Genomic DNA, 23297 nt, shown 5'->3' with positions numbered 1-23297 from the left:
AACACATCTTAGCCATATTTATTTTCTCAGAAGTCAGCATAGTGGACTCTTAGCAGATCGATGCATAAAAGGAAAGAAAGAAGAAAGGAAATATGAACAAATGAATGAATGGACTACCTTTTTGTCCCTTTCTTCACAAAGAGATACAAGGAACTTGTTAGCTCTTCCAAGCCATAGCCTGTGTAGAAATGAGAATTTACAGAGCAACTCCATCTCATCAAATGCAACACTCGGGATAGTTAATCTTCTCTATGTATTCCCCCTTATAAGTGAGGTTGGGAGGAATACCATGCGGAGGCATAAGGAAGCAATATTGAATTGTGGAGTAATAACCATAGATGATGGCAACTCTGGGCTTTGAAAATGAATGGCGGTGGCAGGAAGGTGAAACATGCTTTGCTTCCATTAGTGCAATGTAGGGTTTTACTGCCATTTTTCTATCCATCTTCTGAGAATTTCTATCATTCAGGAACATCATAATTAGGTTTCACTGAAAATGAGGAGAATAAGAGCAGGGTTTGGGAAGTTGATGAAGAAGCATCTTCTGCACATGGGTGCTCATGTTATTTAGTTATTTTTCTATGGGCAGTGTTTTTTTTTTCAGCATTATTTACATAATGTTTCTATGACATCAAATTCTCTTGCATTTATTGCAATTTATTATTCCTGACATTTCAAACCCATCATACATTCCCTGGATAAAATTTTTAAAGATTGGAACAAAGACATGATTTTTCTAAATTGAAAAAATGGCATAAGTTATTTCTGCTGAAATTAAGGGAAAGCCCAGAAGAGGAGCCTCTAACAGTCCCCTGTCTCTCAAGTATGATTTAAGGTCTCTCTTTTATATTGTGATGTGTGTCTCAGGCTGGAGCTGGAAAAATGGGACACTGCCTTCTTAACACACACTCCGCTCTTACCTTCATTGTTCACTCTGTAGCTTTTAATTTATGATCATGTCGATCCCACCCACTAACTTGTTACCTTCTTTGAGGAGAAAAAGCCAAATGTGTTTCACATCGATGCGTATTTTTGAAGTCTTGCTTTATTAGCTTCATAAGAGATTCATTATGTTGTACTTTAAAATGTGCAAAGTGTATAAAACGCTGTTGTGGTACATTCGCGCCTATTCAGGTCTTTAATCAGGGAGTCCGGAGAGCACACCTGCAGTCCTTTGTCTTGTACTTTGTATTAATTTTCCATTGCTACATAACTGATTACCACGCAATGTCTTAAAACCATCTCAAATTATTACCTTGCAGTTTCTGTGGATTTGGAGCCTGGCATGGAGCCACAGCGTTTTCTGGTCAGGTCCTGCATGGCTGAAATCAAGGTGCCGACTGGAGCTGCCATCTCCTCTGAGGCTCAAAGTCTTTTTCCAGTCTCATTTATATATGTGACAGACATCATTTCCTTGCCACTATAGGAAGCCTCTTTTTCATTTTAGTCTCTTGATTAGGGGTTATTCTTAGCTCCTAAAGGCCACCTGCCATTCCATGCCGGTGGCCCTGTCCACAACATAGTCCCTGCTTTTGCAAGGCCAGCAGGATATGCCTTTGCAGATTTGAATCTCTACTTCAGCTATGCCTGACCCTATACCCAGATGTAAAGGGTTCATGTGATTAGGGCAGGCCCACCCAAGTAATTCACTTTTCAACTGATTCAACTGATTGGGAAATTTAATTGCATTTGAAAAATCTCTTCTGGTAAAGCAATGACATAATTATGGGAGTAATGCTTAATCATAGCCACAGTGTACATCCACAATCGTCTCATGTAGAAGGAACCCAAACATTGAGGATCATCGGGTGTTACTTTAGAATTTTGCTTATTCCAAGTTTACAAACCAAGTGGTGAAATTTGTCATTTAAAATCGTACCCACACACAAACATATGTATGTGTGTGTACATATATTACACACACCTATTTTTGTGTGTATACATGTCATGTATGTATTAATGCAATGAATGCATTTCTGAATTTCTGAATGGGACCTTCTGGGTTAATCAAAATAAACCTTAAAAGTCAAAATTCAATGTGAACATACAGCATTGTAAAATTATTGGCTCAACTAAAATGTTCCAAACATTCATTTATCTGTTTGGGTCTCAGAATAACTTATGAGAAAACCATCCACACATGACACTTGCCAACCATATTCATTTTTATCTAGCTTAACTAATACTAAGAACTAAAAATTGTTTTTTGCCTTTTATCCTTTTATGTCTCTAAAGAAAACACTTAAAGAACTGTACCACCTGGGAGCAAATCTGGACAAGTCCTACATGAAGATGACAGTGCTGTTCAATGGAAAGTCTGTGGACATTCTAGGGTCTCACCATTAACTGACACAGTGACCGTGAGTTTTGGGGTCACATTTGCAGTGCCATACAACAGAGTGCAGCATAACTGAGCTTCTTTTTAATGTGGGATATGCCTAACTACCTTCTGTGAATTTTCACAAAAACATCCTTTTTAGCAACTAATCCAGTTTTCTGTATTGATCTATCACTGACCTGAGCTCATGAATGTATTAGACTCAGGGATTTTTGACCATGATCCTTCATGGCCAGAAATGCAAACTAAATCTCAATTCAATTAATGATTTAAAAATAGCTTAAAGGCAAGGTGTGGTGGCTCATACCTGTAACCCCAGCAATTTGTGAGGCTCAGACAGGAGGGTTGCAAGTTCAAGGCCAGCCTCAACAATTTATCAAGGCCCTAAGCAACTGAGTGAAACCCTGTCTTAAAATAAAAAATAAAAAAGGGCTGGGGATGAGTCTCAGTAGTAAAGTGCCACTGGGTGCAATATCCAGACAACAACAAACAAAAAAATAAATAAAATAACTACAAGAACAGTGATCATCATTTTTTGAGTAATTACTTTCTTCCAGGTTTAATACTAAGTATTTTCTATCCCTTTTTAAAGTAAAGAAGAGATTTCATTTTTTGCTCAAGTCACATAGTTAGAAATAATGAGAATCTGAATTCATGTCAGAGGCTTTCTGAAGCCAAATCTCTGCTTCCATGCCATAGTTGATCTCTTCTTGTGGTTTTCCATCTTGGTGTATATCAAAAAACTCACTTTGTTTTTTTTCCACAACCATGGCTCATTTTCTAAGATAGCTGAACAATCAGATTAATTCATGTTTAATCTGATAAATTAAAATTAGATGCATTACTTACATGAGACAGACTTTTCAATCACGAATAGTGTTTGTTACTTGGTAAGATAAAATATTGAAGGTAACAGAATAAAGACCAGAAGAGTAGTAGAATAGTATCAGAGCAAGGAGGATGCAAAAGGTGAGGTCCTGGAGAAGAAAATTGATAAAATTGTTATGAGCATACATTAATATGTCACAGTGGATCACTCTAGTATGCACAATAATAATGTACTAATAATAATTGCTTATAGTATTGGCAACATTTGTATATGGAATATATATTAGATAGTAGATAATATTATTGCATTAATACCACTATTGTTGCATGCTTTGAAAGGTCCAACCACCTACCTACCTTCTGACCATCTAGAGAAGACAGGTGTGTGGCAAAATGATAAATTTAGGTGAAAGGTTCACACTATAAGGAAATAGTTGCATTTTTAAAAACTAATCTATAACTTGGAATTTTTTTCAAAAATAAAAGTTTTAAAATAAAAACTGCTTATCATTAACATCTTGTGTATATTTAAAAACTCAGAAATTTTAACTTGACTTTCAATAAAAAGTCTTGTATTCATTTCTTAACAGATATATTTGTGTGTGTCTGCATATGTGTGTACATTTGTTTTTTTCACCATCATCCTGTTCCTTTCTGTTTATAAGCACTACATTGTGTTTCATATGGTGTTTGCTTTTACATAATTTATCTCATGTGAGCCTCATAAAATTTTTTAAAAATAAACCTTAGAGCCTTATTATATTTATTAAGAGTGACACAGCCACATCAACATTTATAGCAGTACAATTTACATTAGCTAAGCTATAGAGCCAAACTAAGTGCCCATCAGCAGATGAATGGATAAAGAAATAGTGGTATACAAACACAATTGAGTATTACTCAGTCATAAAGAAGAATGCCTTTATGACAGTTGACAGTAAATGGATGGATCTGGAGACTATCATGCTAAGTGAAATAAACCAGTCCCCCAAAGCCAAAGATAGAATGTTTTCACTGACATGTGGAAGCTAAGTCACAATAAAGGGGGAAAGGGAAAGAAGAAAAGTTCAGTAGTTTAGATAAAGGGGAATGAAAGGAAGGGAGGAGGATAGGAATAGGAAAGATAGTAGAACAAATCTAACATGATTAACCTATGCACATATACGAAAATACCTAAATGAACCCCACCATTGTGCCCACTCACAAGAATAAGGTCCTAATTAGAATACGATACAATCTGTGCCTTTATAATTTTATCAAAATGGACTTTACTCACATGCAGAGCTAAGAAGAACCAATAAAATATTAAAAATCAATAAACACAATAAAATGTTTAATAAAAAAGAAATTGAGACTCAGAAAGTTAAATAACTTGCTGAAATCTATATCACTATTATTAGAGCTAGAATTCCTGCTTCTTTCTATTCTTCTCTATCATTCTTCAAGGTATACTTTAGTGATGGAGAGGGCAGGGAAAATGTTTCACTCCTTCAGTATTTTTTCCATTGCTTATCATGGCATCTTATAAATCCTAGATGACCAACAAATATTTGTTGATTGAATCTTAGAGGCTAAAACTATATTCCTTCATAGTAATTCAACTTGGTGAGAGAAACTCCCACTACAAGATATTCACAGTTAGAGAATGCATCCCAGCTAGGATCGCAAACATTATGTTAACAACAGAAACTATTGGTGTTATATTTGAAGAATGGTAGTAAAAATTCCCTTTGGAAAAACTTTTGAGGTTTATGACATACTTTCATAAATGTCTTCAATCAAGAAAGTGTTTTCATTAATAAAATCTTAAATGCAAGCTCCATAAGAATATGCTAAGAAGCAGGAAAGAATGATCACTTTAAACAGAAAAACTTTAACATCAGAACACTAGTTTTTTTAAAAACTCAGGTAGCAACTGTGTTTACTTCACCTGGCTGCTGTTAAATTTTATGAAAAATGAACGTGGAAGTCCTTCTGCTTAGCTAAGTAGGTTTCTGTGGGTGCAGTGAGCTGTTTCAAGCAAGCCATTTCAATAATGCAAGAGTATAAACTACTATAGAATTACATTGTAAACAGCATTTTCAATCTTGTATTGCAATTATACATTGAATGCAGAATCAACTCAGAATATGGAAGTCCCCAAAACTGTTGGCAGGAATAAAGAAGGGACCTGATTCTCTAAACAAGGATACAATTTCCCAGTTGTTTGCTAGGCTTGCCTGGAAGCCACACAGCTAAGTTCTTGCTGCACAGGCAAGTTCCACAGACATCACTGTTAGCAATCCATTGGTGGGAAAACCCTGGCACTTGAATACATATGTTTGTCAGGCCTTATACCTCCTTACTATTAGAATTAACTCTAATGCAGAATCAGGAGTATGAGAGTCAGGTATGATGAAGTATCTCAAATCACTACTAGTAGTCTCCATATGTCTGGATTAAAACCAGGTGCTTAGCATCTGAAGGAACATAGGCAAATTACTTAACACCTCTGGATTTAGCCTCCTCACCTCTATAATTGGGACAGTATTATTATCTATTTCTTAGAATTACTATACATATGAAAAGACAGAATATCTGCTAAGATCCTAGTACTTGTAGCATAACTCTTACCATAAATATTAATTATTATTATTGGAGTTAACTTCCACAATAACGGTATGAAGAGCTCCATGATTTACCGCCCTAGAGAAACAATAATCAGGGAAAAAAAGCCTTAAACTTTCTATAAATAGTTTAAAGGCCTTCAGAAAATGAAGAAACATTTCAAGAAAATCTATTGTAAGAGAGTAAAAACAGTAAGGTTTGCTGTTAGTTGCACCATGATCAGCTTCCCCATGTTCTTCTCCCCTACCCCCATTTTCTCAGTTTAGTATGATAGAAGTTTCCCTATGAGCAGATTGAGCCAAGATCAGGACTCATTATAACCTCAGATCAAAGTTAAAGGTTGTGGTGTCTCTTGGGAATGGTGGGCCACCAGCATATCTCATTTGCTAGCTCTGTGTTGCAGAAGCTAAATAAATGGTTGGCAGCTGTAGCCCGGAGATCAGACTCTCTCCATGAAGCCAGCCATTAATGTAAAGAGAGGCTCCATTTCAGATGAAGCAGACCTAGATACTAGTCCCTGAATGGTCTTTCCCTCGTTTTTTTCATGGAGTCGAGTTTTCACACCAGGAAGCATAAACCTAGAAGACCTGCAACTACTACCCACCATTAATACTTGAGAAACTACAGACAGAGCCCAAGGACCTCTTACGGAAACCATGGAAAGCCGGTGAGATCTGTGGATGGATGCTGCTTTCCCTGAGGGCATACGTCAATGTGCACAGGGCAAGAGGATAAAAACGAAAATCTTACCTAGAGTTCACCAGTCCCAAGTGACTGGACAGACAAAACTGGAAACTAAAGGGGCCTTGGCCAGATTTCTTTTCAAAAATATTTTCCAAGTTTGAAGCTGCTTGATATTGGGGTCTGAAAATATAAGCTGAAAATCTTTGAAACATAAAGTTTAAACTTGAACCATTGAGAAGAAAATAGAGTTCAGGACAAGTCACTCAAAAAGCACTACTGGACACACAGGGATCTCTGCTGGAAGCTAGAAGGAGTCACGTCAGTACCCTCATGAAATGTGGTATCATCACTTAACTTTCTTTGCCCAACAGAGAAGCGGGTGAAGGGCTTCTGGAAAAAGATGATATCAAGTAGAGTATCTTTAAAATTTACACAGAATCATGAGCATTCAATCCAAACTCCCCAAACACAGAGCAAATGATAGCTACTTGAAAAGAGCAATGGAGATGTGTGGGGCACAGGTAAAGTAGCTAACGTGTGTGAAGTCCCGGAGACACAAGCAACAGAGAATGGGGCAGAAGGTATACTAGAAGAGCTAGTGACAAAGAATGAAGGACACCAAGTCAAAGATGTAGGAAGCTCTTTGAACCTTAAACAAAGAAACCATACCTAAGCACATTTTGTTTACTGTACTTCATTCATCTAGCTTTGGGTAAGTGAGGAAAGGTGTTATAGGCAATATGTTCATCAATTTCTTCTACTTTTAAAACCATACCTTTCTACTAAACTCTGTCTCTTCAGCAAATTCAAATTTTCAGTGCCTTTTCAGAACTATTTCTCTCTGCTTTCGGTTTGTCTTTCAGCACTTGCCTCCTTTCCAAGGTGCTGCCATTGCAAAAGTTACTTCTCCATTGTATGTTCATATCCATAGAGGTAGACATACCTCCGCTAATGTGGAGAGGTTTGGATCCTGTTCCTGGGTATTCTTGGTGTTTGCCAAAGCATGGTCAATCCCATAGTATCTTTTGGAGCTGACAAACACTGCCAAAACATGCCAAAATTCTTGCCACGGACCCAGCACACTGGCCAGTGCTACTCTTATTCCTCTGAGGTGTCCTATCTCCAACCCTCTCAATGGCTCTGTGTCCTCCTGGCAGAATACATGGGACTCCTGAAGCTTCTACCTATGCATGTTGACCATGGCCAAGAAGGAGCACTACTAAGTACTTGTGTTAGTCAGCTTTTCATTGCTGTGAAAAAATATACCTGAGAAAAATCAACTTATAGGAGGAAGGCTTTATTTCAGCTCGCAGTTTCAGAGGTTTTGGTCCATGGTCGCTTGTCCCATGGCTTTGTGCCTTTGGCAAGACAGAACATCAAGGCAGGGAGCACAGAAGAGCAGAGCTGCTTGTTTCATGAAAGCAGAAAGAGCCATCAGGAGAAAGAGGAAGGGTCCAAGGACAAAATATATCCTCACAGGCAGGTGCCCAGTGACCTACCTCACCCAACTAGTCCCCACTCCTGAGAGTGTCCATCACTTCCCAGTAAGCACTACCAGTTGGCCAAAGCCTTCAATGCATGAGCAATTGGGGACATTCTAGTGACTTAAGTGTCCCATCCAGTTCATGGTACACTTACCATGATGCAGTAATCCCCGTGCAGAGATATATTGTTTTCCACCCTTATGGCCGTATTTCCCTTTTTTCTCAACTCTTACTGTCCTGGCAGTGTGTCTCCCAAAATAACATTATCACTTAAACCTTGTACCAGGCTTGTTTTCTTGGGAACCAGAAAAGATAAGTTTTCTGTGACCCTGATACTGATGAGAACAGCATGGAGAACAGCCCCTTGCTTCCCCCAGTGCACTGCACTTGGAGAGCTGTTGCCATTCCACTTTTCTCATCTCTGTCTTTCTACTCCAGTGAACAAAAACTATTTTAACAAAGGGTTCTCATCTCAAGCTTCATATAACTTTTCTTTCTTGTATCACCTCTCTGTACTGAAATAGATGCTCAGATGTTAAGTGCACTGTTTGTCGAGTTTTAACAAATGAAATTACCTGAATTGCCACTATCCAAATCAAGCTGTAAAATACATTATTCATCTTAGAAAGTCTCCATGTGACCTTTTCCAGTTAATTCTTTTCCTCCTGGAGGCAAATACTCTTCTAATTGTTATCATCCTGTGTTAATTTTACCAGATCTTGAATTTTATATAGAAGAGAGGCAGTTTTGTTTTATATCTAGCTTCTTTCATAGAGTGATATTTTGAAGATTCGCCAAAGCCCTACTTCTTCTTTTTATGAGTGCATGTTAATTGTACAGAATAATGGATTTAATTGTGGCATATTCATCTATGGGTATAACATATTCTGATCATTTCCACTCCCTTTTACCCCCTCTTACTTTTCACTCCCCTCCTCTCCTCTTCTCTAATAGTATCCGTTAAATTTCATGTTATCATTTTTTTTTCTAGATTCCACATCTGAGAGAAAACATGCCATTCTTGTCTTCTTAATCGGACTTATTTCACTTAACATGAAAATATCTTACTCCATCCGGAATCCTACAAATGACCTTCTTTTGTTCTTACTTGTTGCTGAATAATACTCCCTTGGGTATATATACAACATTCCCCCTCATTTTGTTGACAGGAACCAAGATTGATTCCATAATTTACCTACTGTGGATTGTGCAGAGATAAACATGGGTACCTCTACAGTATGCTGACTTTAATACTTTTAGATATATTCTGAAGAGTGGTATAGCTGCATCATGTTGTAGTTTTATATTATTATTATTATTATTATTATTATTATTATTATTCCAGGGATTGAACCCAGTGACACTTAAACACTGAGCCATATCCCCAACCCTTTTTTATACTTTATTAGAGACGGGGTCTCTAGGAGTTGCTTGGAGCCCTACTAAGTTGCTGAGGCTGGGTTTGAACTAGTGATTCTCCTGCCTCAGACTCCCCAGTTGCTGGGATTACAGGTGTGCACCACATGCCCATTTTATTTTACTTTTTGAGAAACCTCCATACTGGTTTCCATAGTTGCTGTAATAGTTTATGTTCCCACCAATAGTGTATAAGAGTTTTTTTTTTCCCATACCCTCACCAGAATTTATTTATTTATTTTTAAATTCTTGATAACTATTGTGACTGTCTCCCATACTTGGGTTTCAGTCCTCCATTTCTTTTTAATGCTGTGTTGTTTGTGAATGCAGCATAACTTCTGCATCTATTCTTTAGTTTACTTTGAATACTATGCTTTTTTACACTATGTTATAAATTGGCTAACAGTCTATTGATAAACTGAGCACAAAGCCAACTTGTCTCTATGTTAATTGGATCAGCAACAATGGTTAATAATGAACTATACATAATAAACTCCTTACAAGTGAATTTAAAAATGTGTACTCTGCAAAAAAAAGGTCCTAAGAATTGATTTTTACAAAGAAGTTTCCATAACCAAATAAAGTATGGAAACTCCACAACTATATATATCTTATAGATACACTGTCATCACAGCCTATTACTCTAAGACTTCCTGCAATTCAAGAACCCTATTTATTTTTCTAAACACAGATTTTTTTCAAAGCTCATTAACTTTAAAATACCCCTCTTTCCAGGTTGCTTATTCATTTTGGAAATGTTGATCTATGTACAAGGCATGTCTATAACTACCTACCTACCTACATACACCCTCAAGATGTAACACGGTGTTGATGCTAACTAACACACACACTTAGTACCACAAGTATTCTTCTAACTGTATTGTTGAGTTAATTATCAGACTAATTTAACAACATTGTGCCTTAAGTCTAATGTTCTGTGGAAGAGACTTCCCATGGGTTTACAGAATGGAAACACACGTGAAACACAAATCATCAATAACCCCCAATTTTCATATAAGGGAAGAGAATTTTATCAAAGCCGGGTAAAATAAATTTAGAATTTTTCCCATGATACATTCTGTCCTGACTCTTTATGTATAATTTTTAATCCTTTTGAAAAATAAATGTATATGTGGAGAAGGGAGATCATCTTCAGTGGGACAGGCTGCCTGCCCTTTGGGGCACTGCTAGTAGGTCTGCAGAACAGCAATAAAAAAAGACACAGCTTATGCTAATGGGTGCATTTTTAGTAATTACAGTGTATTATTTTCTAGGAGCTTACAAACGCAAAGAATACAGATGTAGAAAAATGATTTAGTGTTGCTGGTTATAGGAGAGATGCAGCACCAACATAAAAGAGGGTAGAAATTGATGGCTTAGATGAGAAAGTGACCTGCATGATCAACTATGAATTCCATGTCAGGTAGGAAGGGAAGTCTGACAAGATAGAAGCTAGCAAGCTGAGAAAAGGTGGAATAGGTTACCAGAGGGATGGAGGAAAAGGAAGACTGTCCCCAGTGGAAGAATAGGTGTATAGTAAGTAATAAGACCTTCGGGAGTACCTCCGGAGTATGGAGACATTTGGTTAAACTGTGGAGTATGAAGATTTTGGAGATGGAAGATCGTCCAGAGATGAGGAAGATCAGGGGTCCTCAGGTTCAAATGGGACGGAGCAAATGATCACTGGAGGGAGTTAGAGAAGAAATTGTGACATTACTGTTGAAAAAGTCATCCACAGAGTGGATGCAAATCCTTCAGTAGGAAGAGGATGTAAGTTAGGCAACAAAATATATCAGTAGAAGTCAGAAATTGGAGGGGAGAGGAGTAATAAATAAAACATGACAGCTTATATCTCAGAGTAAGAAGGAAGTTTACAAAAGAATATTGTGAAGTGAGGAAGGATGAACTATTTCTCCTGAAAATGGGAATCAGGGAGAATAGGGTTTGCAAGGTGGAGACCTAGATTTCAGTAAGAGAAGGGAAAGTATATTAAATAAGAACAAGTGTTCATGCTATGGAAGATCCCAGAGAGCACAAGAATGCCACAAGAATAGTCAGTTTGATGATTTCCTCACAAGATTGGGGATGTACTATATATGTGTGTAAGGGATTGGATGGAGATGAAGTTGGGTGGGAAAAAGAGACAAAAGAGTGAGTGATGAGCCATGAGGAGTGGGGTTTGTTGAGGTCAGGGTTACGCTGTCTAGAGAACATGCCTGTGAATGCCATGTCTACAGATTCTCCATATGAGTATCTTGGACTTTTCAGTTCAATTATGTAACTGAAACTGTTAATAAAGATGTTTCTTTTTTTTAGATTTTAAATGAGACCATATAATATAGGTCAATAGAAAGATTTTCCTACAATAACTTGTTAAAAATTATGACCTCTGAGAGTTAAAATATAAAATCAATGTATAATGCAGAAATCCGAGATGTACAAAGAAATCTTAAAAAGAGGAAAAGACTCCAAGGACTTAACCCAGAGTATTAATTCAACCCAGAGAAATGTGCATGGTAAGAGATAATTCCTTAGTAAGGAAGTGCAGAAAGGCAAGTTCTCCAGGTAGATGCTGGCAGGACTTGACCTCCCCTGTCCACAGTGAAGGTGTGCCCTGAGACAAGTCCTCAGTATGCCAGTCCCTATGGCAAACTGATTTCTACTCTGGAGATGGTTTCATTAAGACATCAGAGATCATGCCTGGTGCTCCTGAACACACTCAACACACTTACTGACCTGACCTTTTTCCATCTTCAGCAAGCAAACTCAGGTTGTAGTTTGGCTTGCAACCTAAGTTGTAAGGAGATTTTCTTAGTAGGAGAATGAACTGGTCATATTGATGCAAATATACTCAGCCTTGTGACAGTTATATTTCTCACTGTAAATCAGGAAGATAGCCTTTGCTTTTTACATAACTCATCCTGAGCTTGATTTGTGGGAATTTATTTCTAAGAAGCTGATTTTCTTCAGTGTGCTAAAAAAAAAAAAATTGTGCTTTTGAGCTGATGAGACTGAAGGCCAGCCTGTGGACCATGGTGAATTTTTCCAAAGTTGTGTTGTGAGCCCCTTGGCATCTCGCCATTTTTTTAACTCAAAACTTGGCACCCTTCTGTGTGCTCAGCTCATAACTTTACTCTTAACCTTTTCCATCTGAAAATGGAACATATGCTTAAAGCAACTGAAAGATTTCCTTTGCTTTTCCAAGCAAAGATAAAAATCTCTTATTTGGTACATTTTTTCCAGCCCAGGAAAATGCTGTGTTGGTGAGGCTAGTCTGATAATTAAAATAATACAATAGTATGGCTGTATGTATAAACGTGGCTGTATAACCAATGTGATCCTGCAATCTGTACACGTGGAAAAATAAGAATTCATATCCCATTTGAATCAAATGTATGATATGTCAAGATCAATGTAATGTTTTGAGCAACTAATAAAAAAATTAATACTATGAAAAAATTTAATTTTTCCTTAAAAACTTTAGTTACATTTATTAAGATGTCAAATTGACTGTTGGTTTCTGAGTTATGTTATGTAGGAGGACATTTAGATATAATAACCTATATTTCCAATGATGTGCACTAATTATATTAGCGAATTGCCATATTATTATTGCTTTCTTTAATAAAAATTGTATCTAAAAGATATTCTCTGTGTTTCAACAGGGATAAAATAAGCTCATTTATGCTCATACCTATCTGCTTAAGACTCAGTAAATTCTTCCTAATGCATTAATTATGACTCCAGATAGACCAATGATTATTTCATATATGCTAATTAGGAATCACTTTAGTCAGTCAACCATACACATCAGTAAACAAGTGGAATGAACTCCCCTGGGAGGTAATAAACAGACAATGATTTCCTTTTCACTACAGCTTGGAGAATTTGCCCTACAATCAAGGAATAATTAGAGAAGAAAATGAAGAGTTAGAGAACAGAGTTGTAATTTTGAGCTCATGGCAAGGCATGTTTCCTTGCTAGGATGAGATTAAAATGGACGTCTTCATTACAGACCATACATAAAGAAATACTCTAGTTACCATGATCTCCTTTCAGAAGTCAGCAAAACATACAATCAAACTTGTTGCATTTGTGGGAAAACAAATTGGAATGTAATCATCCCATTTAAATGTTAGGTTCCTAGAAGGGGGAGAAAATGAAACAAACCTGTTTTTAATTATTTTTTTTCTTTTATTACAGAGACTTAAACCTTCAATATGAAGCTAATTGACATTAATTTATGATGCTACTATTTGCAGTAGGAGCCATCACTCCAACTGTGGTTCATGATTAAGCGGTTAAGGGGCAGAAGTGGTGATGAGAATGAGTCATTAAACTGGATGATGTAAGTATTGTCTATTTGGGAATTCTCATTTGTTAGTCCTATTTTTAGGTTCCAAAGATACTTTGAAAATAACCATGCATAGGGAAAAGGCATGGTTTTAAATAAATGCATCATTTATATATAGTATTTAAAACACTGAAATATAAATTAATATATGTGTGTATATATATATATTTTTTTTTCCTCATCATGTCACTGTCACAACTGCAAGCTGAATTCTTCCAATACAGCTTTTAGATTTGTGCCCCCACTTGATTTTTCTCATTTGCCAGCTAAATATCAAGCCCCACTAAATATAATCTCATAACTAACAATGATCTGCATTAGTTACCGTAAAATTCTCAGAGGTCCTTTTGTCCACATGAGGGGCTTGGATAAAGAACATTTTAATTATCTAGCAAGTATTCAAACAGCAAATCAAACATTAAAAGACCACAAGCTTCTTTATAAAAGCGCAATTCAGCTTCCGGGCTCTCATAATAACTTGTTTCTCTGACCACAGAAAGGCTTTTAAAAAATCAGCAAGCCACTCTTAGTCCTAATGAAAGAATAAAACCTTGAACTTATGAGTGACTGCCTGAAATGAGGGAGAAAGGTCCCTGCTTCTTAAAATTTGTATCAATCTATTTAGACAGATAATCAATAACTGTCCACTTATAATGTTCATCCAGTCATCGTACCCAGATACAAGCCTCAGATCTATTTTAGTTCCACTGACACTTCACTAGGAATTACTTGTATGTGGGGAAGTTCATTTTGGGAAATATCTTGTTAAAACATGCTAGAAGAGTTGTCTTACACATTTAGCTGTGGTTCTTGCATTAGTCTAACCTGAACTGATTATAATAGAAAACCATGAACAAAATCATTTGGAAGAAGAATGTTCAAGAACATAAACTTTAGAAAAATCTTTTGAAGCATTAAAGAGTATTGGTATTTTTTGTTTAACTATGTGTTGATGGTCTATGGGTTTATGACACCATAATAAAATACATTTTTAACAGCAGAGATTACTTGAAAAGGATCATAATTCTAGCCCTGAAAATTTAGGCATAGGCCAATCATGTAATATTTAATTCAATAAAGTTATGAATATAAAAATTATGGTACTCATGAATGATGTATGGAATGGTTATAACAAATGACGTGTTCCTTATGGAAGAAAGACTGTTGTATGGTTCACTTCCCAGTACTAATTCCTAATTTTCAGATGCATGTTCCTTAAAAACCACTAGAGGAAACCATCTGGAAACTGAAATTTTCATTTATTCATGAAAAGCTTACAGATATATGAGATTTTAAAAAGAAAAAAAAGGCAGAGACATACAGATGTACTTATTGTGAATTGAACCATCAGTGCAAAAGGAATACTGGAATAGGTGTTGGAAGGACAGTGGAGCATCTCGCTAAACATCTTGTAAATGAGAAAAAAAAAATTTCCCAAGAGCTCCAGAACTTTACAGGAAAGCATGAATCTGAAGTAACATTTTAAGCATTCCAAGTCAGTATTAATTCCATGGTATATAGAAATTTTTTTCTGATGCCAAGAAAGATATTTAATTTCATTTTAAATGTTTCTGAAATTAAATAAATGAAATAGTAAAGCATTTATGTCTATAATCATACTTTAAGTAATTATTATTTCATACTTTGAGTAATTCTGAAACAACTGCTCACTTTGTGAATGTATGTTTCTCTCAGATTATATGATGGGAAATATTTTAAATATCTCCATAAGACAAAATTCTGCCCATCTTCAGTCTATGCCATCATAATCACATTTAAAGAATTTCCCCCAGAAAGTTTTTAGCATTGATCATCCAATGCATCCATTAGAAAGGAATAATTAATCATCTCTTCAAATAATTAACCATCTCTTCACAAAGAGATGTGAGCACTGAATAACTGCTTTCTTATTTGATTGGACAAGAGATAGCCTTCTGCATACCCAGCACATTAGATGTCTCATTGAAAGTATAATAAAGTCATCATAAAAATAAGCATTTTAAAATGTCCAAAGCCTTTTAAAAATAAAGACAGAAAATATACTGCATATTGAAAGACAACCCCACTATCACCTAGAAACAGGTTGAAGGCCATTCCTACACCAAAGAGGAAGTGGTGTATGGTGTCAAAGTATTCAGATGACAAACTTTACCACTCAAATAACACCACTGGAGTTGATCTTGGTTTCCTGCTGTGACATTCCTGCTTACTAAATGACTCTATGTGGGTAAAATAATCTGTTTTTCTTTAAATTCCCAATTTGTGTAACAGGAATAATAACAGTACTTGTCACTATTAGTGTTTCTGTGAGAGCTAAATGTGTTATAAATAAAGTCATAAATAGCTCACAGTAAGCACTCAGTAAGTGTATGCTGCTATGACAATTGTTATTATTAACTCCCTTTCATCTCTGCTTTGTCCCAACCTAGAGAGGTCTGACATTAGGACATTGGCTCAAACCAATCTTTACATTTCAAAAAGGCAATTATGGATTATTTTATGGTAAAATACAGAAAGGCACTGAATTCAGTTGATAGTGAAAATTTTTTTCCCTTATTTTCAGGTTGAATTTTTCACCCTGAAGTTACATGTTTCTCGTTTTATTGTATATCATTGACAAATTTAAAATACTATAGTAAAAAAATGTAATTCTGATCCCAAATATAAAATTCTTGGATTAGCTTCTGTATGCCACAGTTACATTTGTTTCGAGATTAAATGTGTAATATATTATATATATATATATATAAACACAATTATGAAGAATCTCACATTAAACAAAATCTAGTTTAAATTTGGTAATTATTTAATTCTATGGGTGCATTGCTCTACAGATTCTGGGAAAAATGCAAATATTTATTGTACTATTATCCTCATCTTATGGATTTCAAAGCATAGATAGAGATCAGTGTTTCCAGGCAACTAACAAAGCATTTCTTGGACTATTACTGGGTACTGATGAGTGTCCTAAGAGCCAAGCTATATCTTTAAATTTCTCACTTTCTAGCATTTAGAAAAATCCTAGCTGAAGTGAAAAATGAGTGAGTCATATAAATTTAATTTAACAAATATTTTATAACACCTAGTGCTATATTAGATAAGTAGATGGATATCAAGATAATTGAAATAGAATACCATTCCTTAAAAAGAGTACAAATTTGCACTGGGATTATTCTTAATAATGAATGTTCTTCTAGTGTTTACCAGGAGTCAAGAGTTACAGAAATTACTTTATATATTATGTCTCAGTTTACTTTCACAACCAGCCTATAGCTAAGTACTAATCTACCTTGCTCTTGGTAAGAAAACTCTATCAAAGATGTGGGGAGATTTTTCCAAGGTTACATGATGAAGATTGCAGGAGGTTAATCATGCATATGCATCACCACAGTTGAACACTCCTGGTTCTCCCTGGGGTAGGCTGTGAAATCCCAAACAAAATAGTCCCTTCCTCTGTGAGTTGCCACAATACTCCTTCAAGAGCTTGACATTTATGACCTTGCATCCTCCTCATTTTTTTTCTTTCTTCAAGAATCCTAGCATATAGATTGATGTCATAGTTCTGATAGCTTCAGTAAACGACTTTCCTCTAATGACCTCCTCTCCATTCCATTCAGCAATCCATTTACTGATATTTAGATACTAACTGCTTACTTCCATAACGGTAATTCCAAACATTTGATTCCCCAACCACTGCCTCTTGTCCTTCTTGCCAATGGTTTCTACTAGACGGACTCAGAGTAATTTTACAGGACTTGGTGTATGGCTCAGCAGAATAGTGCTTGCTAGTATGCATGAGACTCTGGAATAATCTTAGCTCTGAAAAAAAAATCACAGAATCATTTTTCAACACAGAAATACAATTTATTAAATCTCCACCTTTTCTCCTTCCAAGGTTCCTTCATGTCTTCACTTTTTGCCTCATCCAGCTTATTTACCAATATAACTTACTTCTTTCTTTCCTGCTGTTGTAGTTGCTTGGCAAAGTCTAATTCTCCATAACCCAGTGCTTCATCTACATTATACCAGTAACCAGGCATCTGAACTTTATAAGAAGAAAATATAAAAATATGGTCTGGCTTTATTTCAAAACATAACAATTCAAGTGTACCCTCAGTGCTACACAGAAATCAAATTACATTTCTTGAAACAATTAGTTTCAATCTTATCTGTGTCAGGACCATTTTAAACTCTTAGAAATTATTGAATTTAAATTTTTTCTTCATATGAGTTTTATCTACCAATAGTCCTCACATTAGAAATTAAAGTTGAGAAAGTTTAAAACTTTTACTAATTCATTTAAAAACTAAATAAATCTATTATAGGTTACCACAAATATTTTAGAAAGGATAGACATTCTTTCCATAAGCAGAAAACATTGACAGGAAGAGTGCCATCATTTGGGGTTTTGCAAATCTTTTTCATGTCTGACCACATAGAGGACATTTGGATTTTCATATGTGCTTTTATATTGAATATGTTGCAATATCAATACAATTTAGTCTGAAAAATTTTGCTTTGACTCAAAGGGAGTGAAAAAGCAAAACATGTATTAGTATGATGTTTGTGACTTTACTGACAAGTGGTTCTCCCAGAGGTCACAATTTTTTGGAGGGATGGGTACAGGGGTTAAATGCATGGGCACTCAGCAACTGAGCCACATCCCAAGCCCTTGTTTTGTATTTTATTTAGAGACAGATTTTCACTGAGTTCCTTAGCACCTTGCTGTTGCTGAGGCTGGCTTTGAATTCATGATCCTCCTGCCTCATCCTCCCAAGCCCCTAGGATTACAAGTGTGTACCACTGCACCCAGCAAGGAGATCACAATTAAAAACTGTTGCTTGGAAGACCAAGGCACTGAGGTGGCAAGTTCAAAGCCAGCCTGAGTAACTTAGAAAGACCCTGTTTTAAAAGAAAAAAATAAATCTGGCTGGGGTTGTGGCTCAGGGGTTAAGCACCATTGGTTCAATCCCAGGTACCAAAACCAAAACAAACAAACAAAAATCCCACTTTTGCTCTAGTCCATTCTTTCCCTGACATACTAAGATAAACAATTTTAATGTATTTATTTTTCCTCAGACTATTGATACATACTTTCTTCTCTTCATTCATAATTAACATAATGGCATGCATTTCCTTGAAAAAAACAACCAGAGAAGAGAATGTGCATACATTTTCACCATTTACCTACTGGCCTACTTTCCATGCAGGTATGTACTAGTGTATGGCTCAGCAGAATAGTGCTTGCCTAGTATGCATGAGACTTTGGGTAGTCTACTGGTGCAGGAGTAGACTCTACCCTTGCTTCTGCACCCTGCCCTGCTTCTGAAGGGGGTCCCTCCCATGCTAAGCAAGTTCCTCCCTTGTTATGAAGAATTTCTCTCCTTTGTCTATCTCAACGGTGTTGCTTCAACTGTTGCATTAATAATTCCTTATTTATCATTTCAAACAAAATCTTAAACTTGTTTCCAAAGACCCCATTATTCTTTAAAAGTTCTTCCTCTCCAGCTATACAACAGCATTTCTCTTTTCCTTTTTACAGCAAACTTAAAAATCTGGCTTTACTTTGTCTCAATTTCCTCAACTTCTTCTTTCTCTTCAATGCAGTGTTTTCCAATATTTCTCTCATCATATTTTACAAAATATATCTTGCAAATCTTAAAAAAATCTCTACTGGCCTCCATGTAGCTAAGTACATAGATACTTCTTATTTCTCACCTGATTGAATTAAGCAGCATTTGACACATTTGATCACAACCTGGTTCTTAAAACATTGCTTTGCTTTGCTTGTGTGTTACCACTCTTAAGATTTGCTGCTGCCTCCCTAGAACACCTTTATAATTCACTTTGTTGACCTCTTCTTTCCTTGATCACCAACAATGATTCAGAACATGAGCTTTGAATGTCTTCTTTCTCTATACTCCCTCCTTATATAATCTCATTGAGGCTCATTATTTATAAAACTAACAAAATTTACATTTATTTTAAAATTTACATCTCTATTTGAATCTCTCCTTTGAATTCCATATACTTATGGATCAACATAACATCTCTGCTTGGATACCTGTGTCTTTCAAACCTTAATTTTTGATTCCTGATTCCTTGCTCCTGTGTGCCCAAACTTGTTTCTCCATCATTTTCCTTTCCTTTGTAAATGACAATAGATCTTTCAAGTTCATTCATCCAAATAAAAACTTGAAGGCTTCCAAACAGAGGTCAGGTTCGCCACTTTTCTCCTGAAATCACGTCACTGGATTACCTCATTAAGTAAAACTCAATATCCTTTCACTAACCTACACAGCACACTCAGCTTATACTTCATTCAACTTGCTCCAGATACAATGGACTCCTTCCTGTTCTTTAAATGTCATGCTGCATGCTGAGGAGTCTGACACATTTCATGAAAAATGGAAATTTATTGTAAATTTTTTATTTGCATTATTTCTTAAACAGGGCTGTCCATATACTCGTGGAGTCTGCTCAACTCCAGGAAATTGAGGTAGCATCTACAATTTTACTCGGTGGTTCTAATGACATAAAAAATTCAATTATCCTTCAAAAACCTTTTTTAAAAGAAATATTTCAAGGAACTTCACTACCAATTAGAATTGCTAAGCTAAGTTTGGATACACATTTATAATAAACAAATTTGATTGAATACAGTAAAAAATACATAAGTGTTTGAGAAGTAGTACACAGAATGAAAGCTGTGGAAATTTATGAAAGAGAGAAACTCGTATGAGCTTTAAGGGTCAGAAATGTTTTTTATTTTTATTTTTTTTTTGGAAAAGATAGGTCTTTAGCCTTAATTTTGAAGAGTGGGTGACATGTGGATATGTCAGGATGCAGGATTCCTGAACAGGGCAAGGGGGCAAGGATTAGAAATTGGACATCATGAAGGATTAGGGTGGTTGTAGAAATCAGTTTGCATTAGAAGGTAAAGGGCAGAAGGTGTTTACTCTTAGCTCTTCTAAAATTAATGAGCTTAAGCCTTCTGAATTCTGGAGGGTCTATGAAAGCAAATACACAAAGATTCCATGAGAGACTGGTGATTTGGGTGTATTTACAGCATTGTTGCTTGATTTTTTTTTTTTATTTAGAAAGCAATATGTGCTTTTTCTCAAAATATGCAAACATTGAGTTTCAACAGTCATTTCTTTTCTCTTTAAGTGATGTAATATCCATAGTCATGTTGTTTAGTTTAAAAATCAGTCAAGCCTTCAGGTAGTACTTTTCCTGAAGTGTGTCTGATTTGATTTTGAAGCATAAATCAAATCACATCTGATTATCTTTTGATTTGTGGGCAACACCATTGAATGATAAGGAGCCAGAAGAGAAATAAAAACAGAATCTCAGGCTTTTCCTTAATGCTATTAAAATATTCACTTTCAAATTCATTTTTCCAAACTAAAACAACAAACAAACTTTCATGTTCAGAAGCATTATGTGAAGTAACCCAGTATTAGTCCCTTTCCACCATCAGTTAATTCTTTTCTCTATGCCAAGCCCTGTTTCTGTAATGAATCTTTGACTATTTATGATTGGGGCTTAGCTCACTTATACTTCTGAGATGCTGCAAGTGAATACAAACCAAGGATAAATAGGGTATCTAGGCACACGTCTTATTTATGCTTTGACACCGGTAGCCTGGTCTTCATTTTTCCCCCATGCATAGCACCATTGTCCAACATGTACTCAAAAGATAAAATCTCACCATCTCAAGTCTTCAATGGCACCTTGAAAATTGGTATCAGAAAGCAAATTTAACCTATTCTTTGCTAAACTATTTCATTTTTAGCCACATTTGTTAAAAAGAAAAAAGCTTCACTTCAGAGACATTTGAAGTGTGTATTTTCCCTTTCATTTGTAAGTATGAAAACAGAATTTAGCATTTAAATGAATAGATAGTAGGGGTGTATGTGTATAATTTTACACTGGCTAAGGACAATATCAATTAACAGAAACTTTTACTTATAGATGATAGTTTAAATTACTTAATTACATGGATTTCAAGCTTCTACTCATAGATATAATGTGCCCCTTTTTAACTATACCAGACACTTACAAAATTGAACATTTGAAGTAATTGCTTATTTTAGTGTATTGTATTGTATTAAAAATGATCTACATATTGTATGATTTTTAACAAAGTTAATTTTCATATATTTAAACTTTAATTGCTTAAAAAACTAATTTTCATCCTTATTCTTATTCCAAATACATTTCAATTATTTTTCATGAAGCCATTTTCCAAATGTATTAATAGAAATTTGAATATTGATGCATTTATTCAGGTTTTGAGTACTTACTACCTTTAAATTTGGGGTGAGTTATTATAAAGGAAGAGATTAGTATGCAAAGAGAATATATAAAAAGCAGAGTTTAGTAGATGTTCCTTATGGTTCAGTTTTAGAATAGAAAAAGGAAACTAAAGTGATGTATCCTTGATCTTGGAACCCAGTTCATTCCCTACTGAATGTGATAAATATCATTCTGTGGAAGAGAGGGCTCATAGAAAGAGATCATATGTTTTGCAATATTCTGTAAATTTTGGCAAAAAGGATGTTGATATAAAGGTGATATAATCCAGTGTGTTGGAAAAGATCTCTGAGAAAAGATCCTTAGATGCACATGACTTGTCCTTTCACACTTGTCAGACCTGCATAGATCTCACAAGCACATATGAAACGTGAGATCTTATTGCTTCAGATAAGTCAAAAATAAATAAAATCAATTACAAATTTAATAAAAATAGGTTTTACTATTTCGTTCTTATCATCAAACAAAGACACACTGTGATGAGCCCTCTCTCCAATCTAACATAAAAGCAAGAAACAAAAGTCATTCTCTTTCTGGAAGTGATCCTCAAGATAGTTGTTGAAATATATAATATTCATGTGAATAAGACAATGAAAAAGTAGAAAGGGATTCAATCCTGGCAATCATGTACTCTTGCAACAAAAATATTTCTTAGAGAATTTCAAATGTGCAGATACCCAAATCAATAACTGGACCCATCATACATTATATTTACTAACTGAAAAAAATAAGGGCTTGATTTTGGTTTTGTTTGTGGTTTTGCTATTGTTTTCTCTTGACATCCATAGCCACGTGAATAGTTACAGAACTTCTGATGAAAAAAATATTTGAAAATGAAGGTCAGGAGCAGAGACAGCATTTCCCATTCATGCTCGTGTAGCAAGGAGAATTCTGCTGAAAATTTAGTGGGAAATCAGCTTAAGGGCCTATTGCAATGGCGCGACAATACAGATCATATTTACACTAATTGATTGCATAAGAATTTGGGAAGGAACACATCTTGTTTGAAAGATTTTTGATGATGGAAATACTGTACTCTTTGTTATTGTTTGCTATTACTTTTGTTGTAGAGAGAGGTTATTTGGTATGGTTTCAGAAATATATGTTTTATGATATATGAGCAATAAATGTTATATATATATACATAATAATATTAGGTATATATTTATAATAGTATTATATATTCAGAATGTTTAAGGAACTCAAAAAATTAAAAAAAAAGAAAAAGAAATCTAGGATTTTTATTAATTAGTTAATTTTAGAAATC

Source organism: Urocitellus parryii, chromosome 4 (genome assembly GCF_045843805.1).
Source record: "Urocitellus parryii isolate mUroPar1 chromosome 4, mUroPar1.hap1, whole genome shotgun sequence".
NCBI classification, from domain to species: domain Eukaryota; kingdom Metazoa; phylum Chordata; class Mammalia; order Rodentia; family Sciuridae; genus Urocitellus; species Urocitellus parryii.
The sequence above is the reverse complement of the archived record's forward strand: the minus strand, read 5'-3'. Positions refer to the sequence as shown.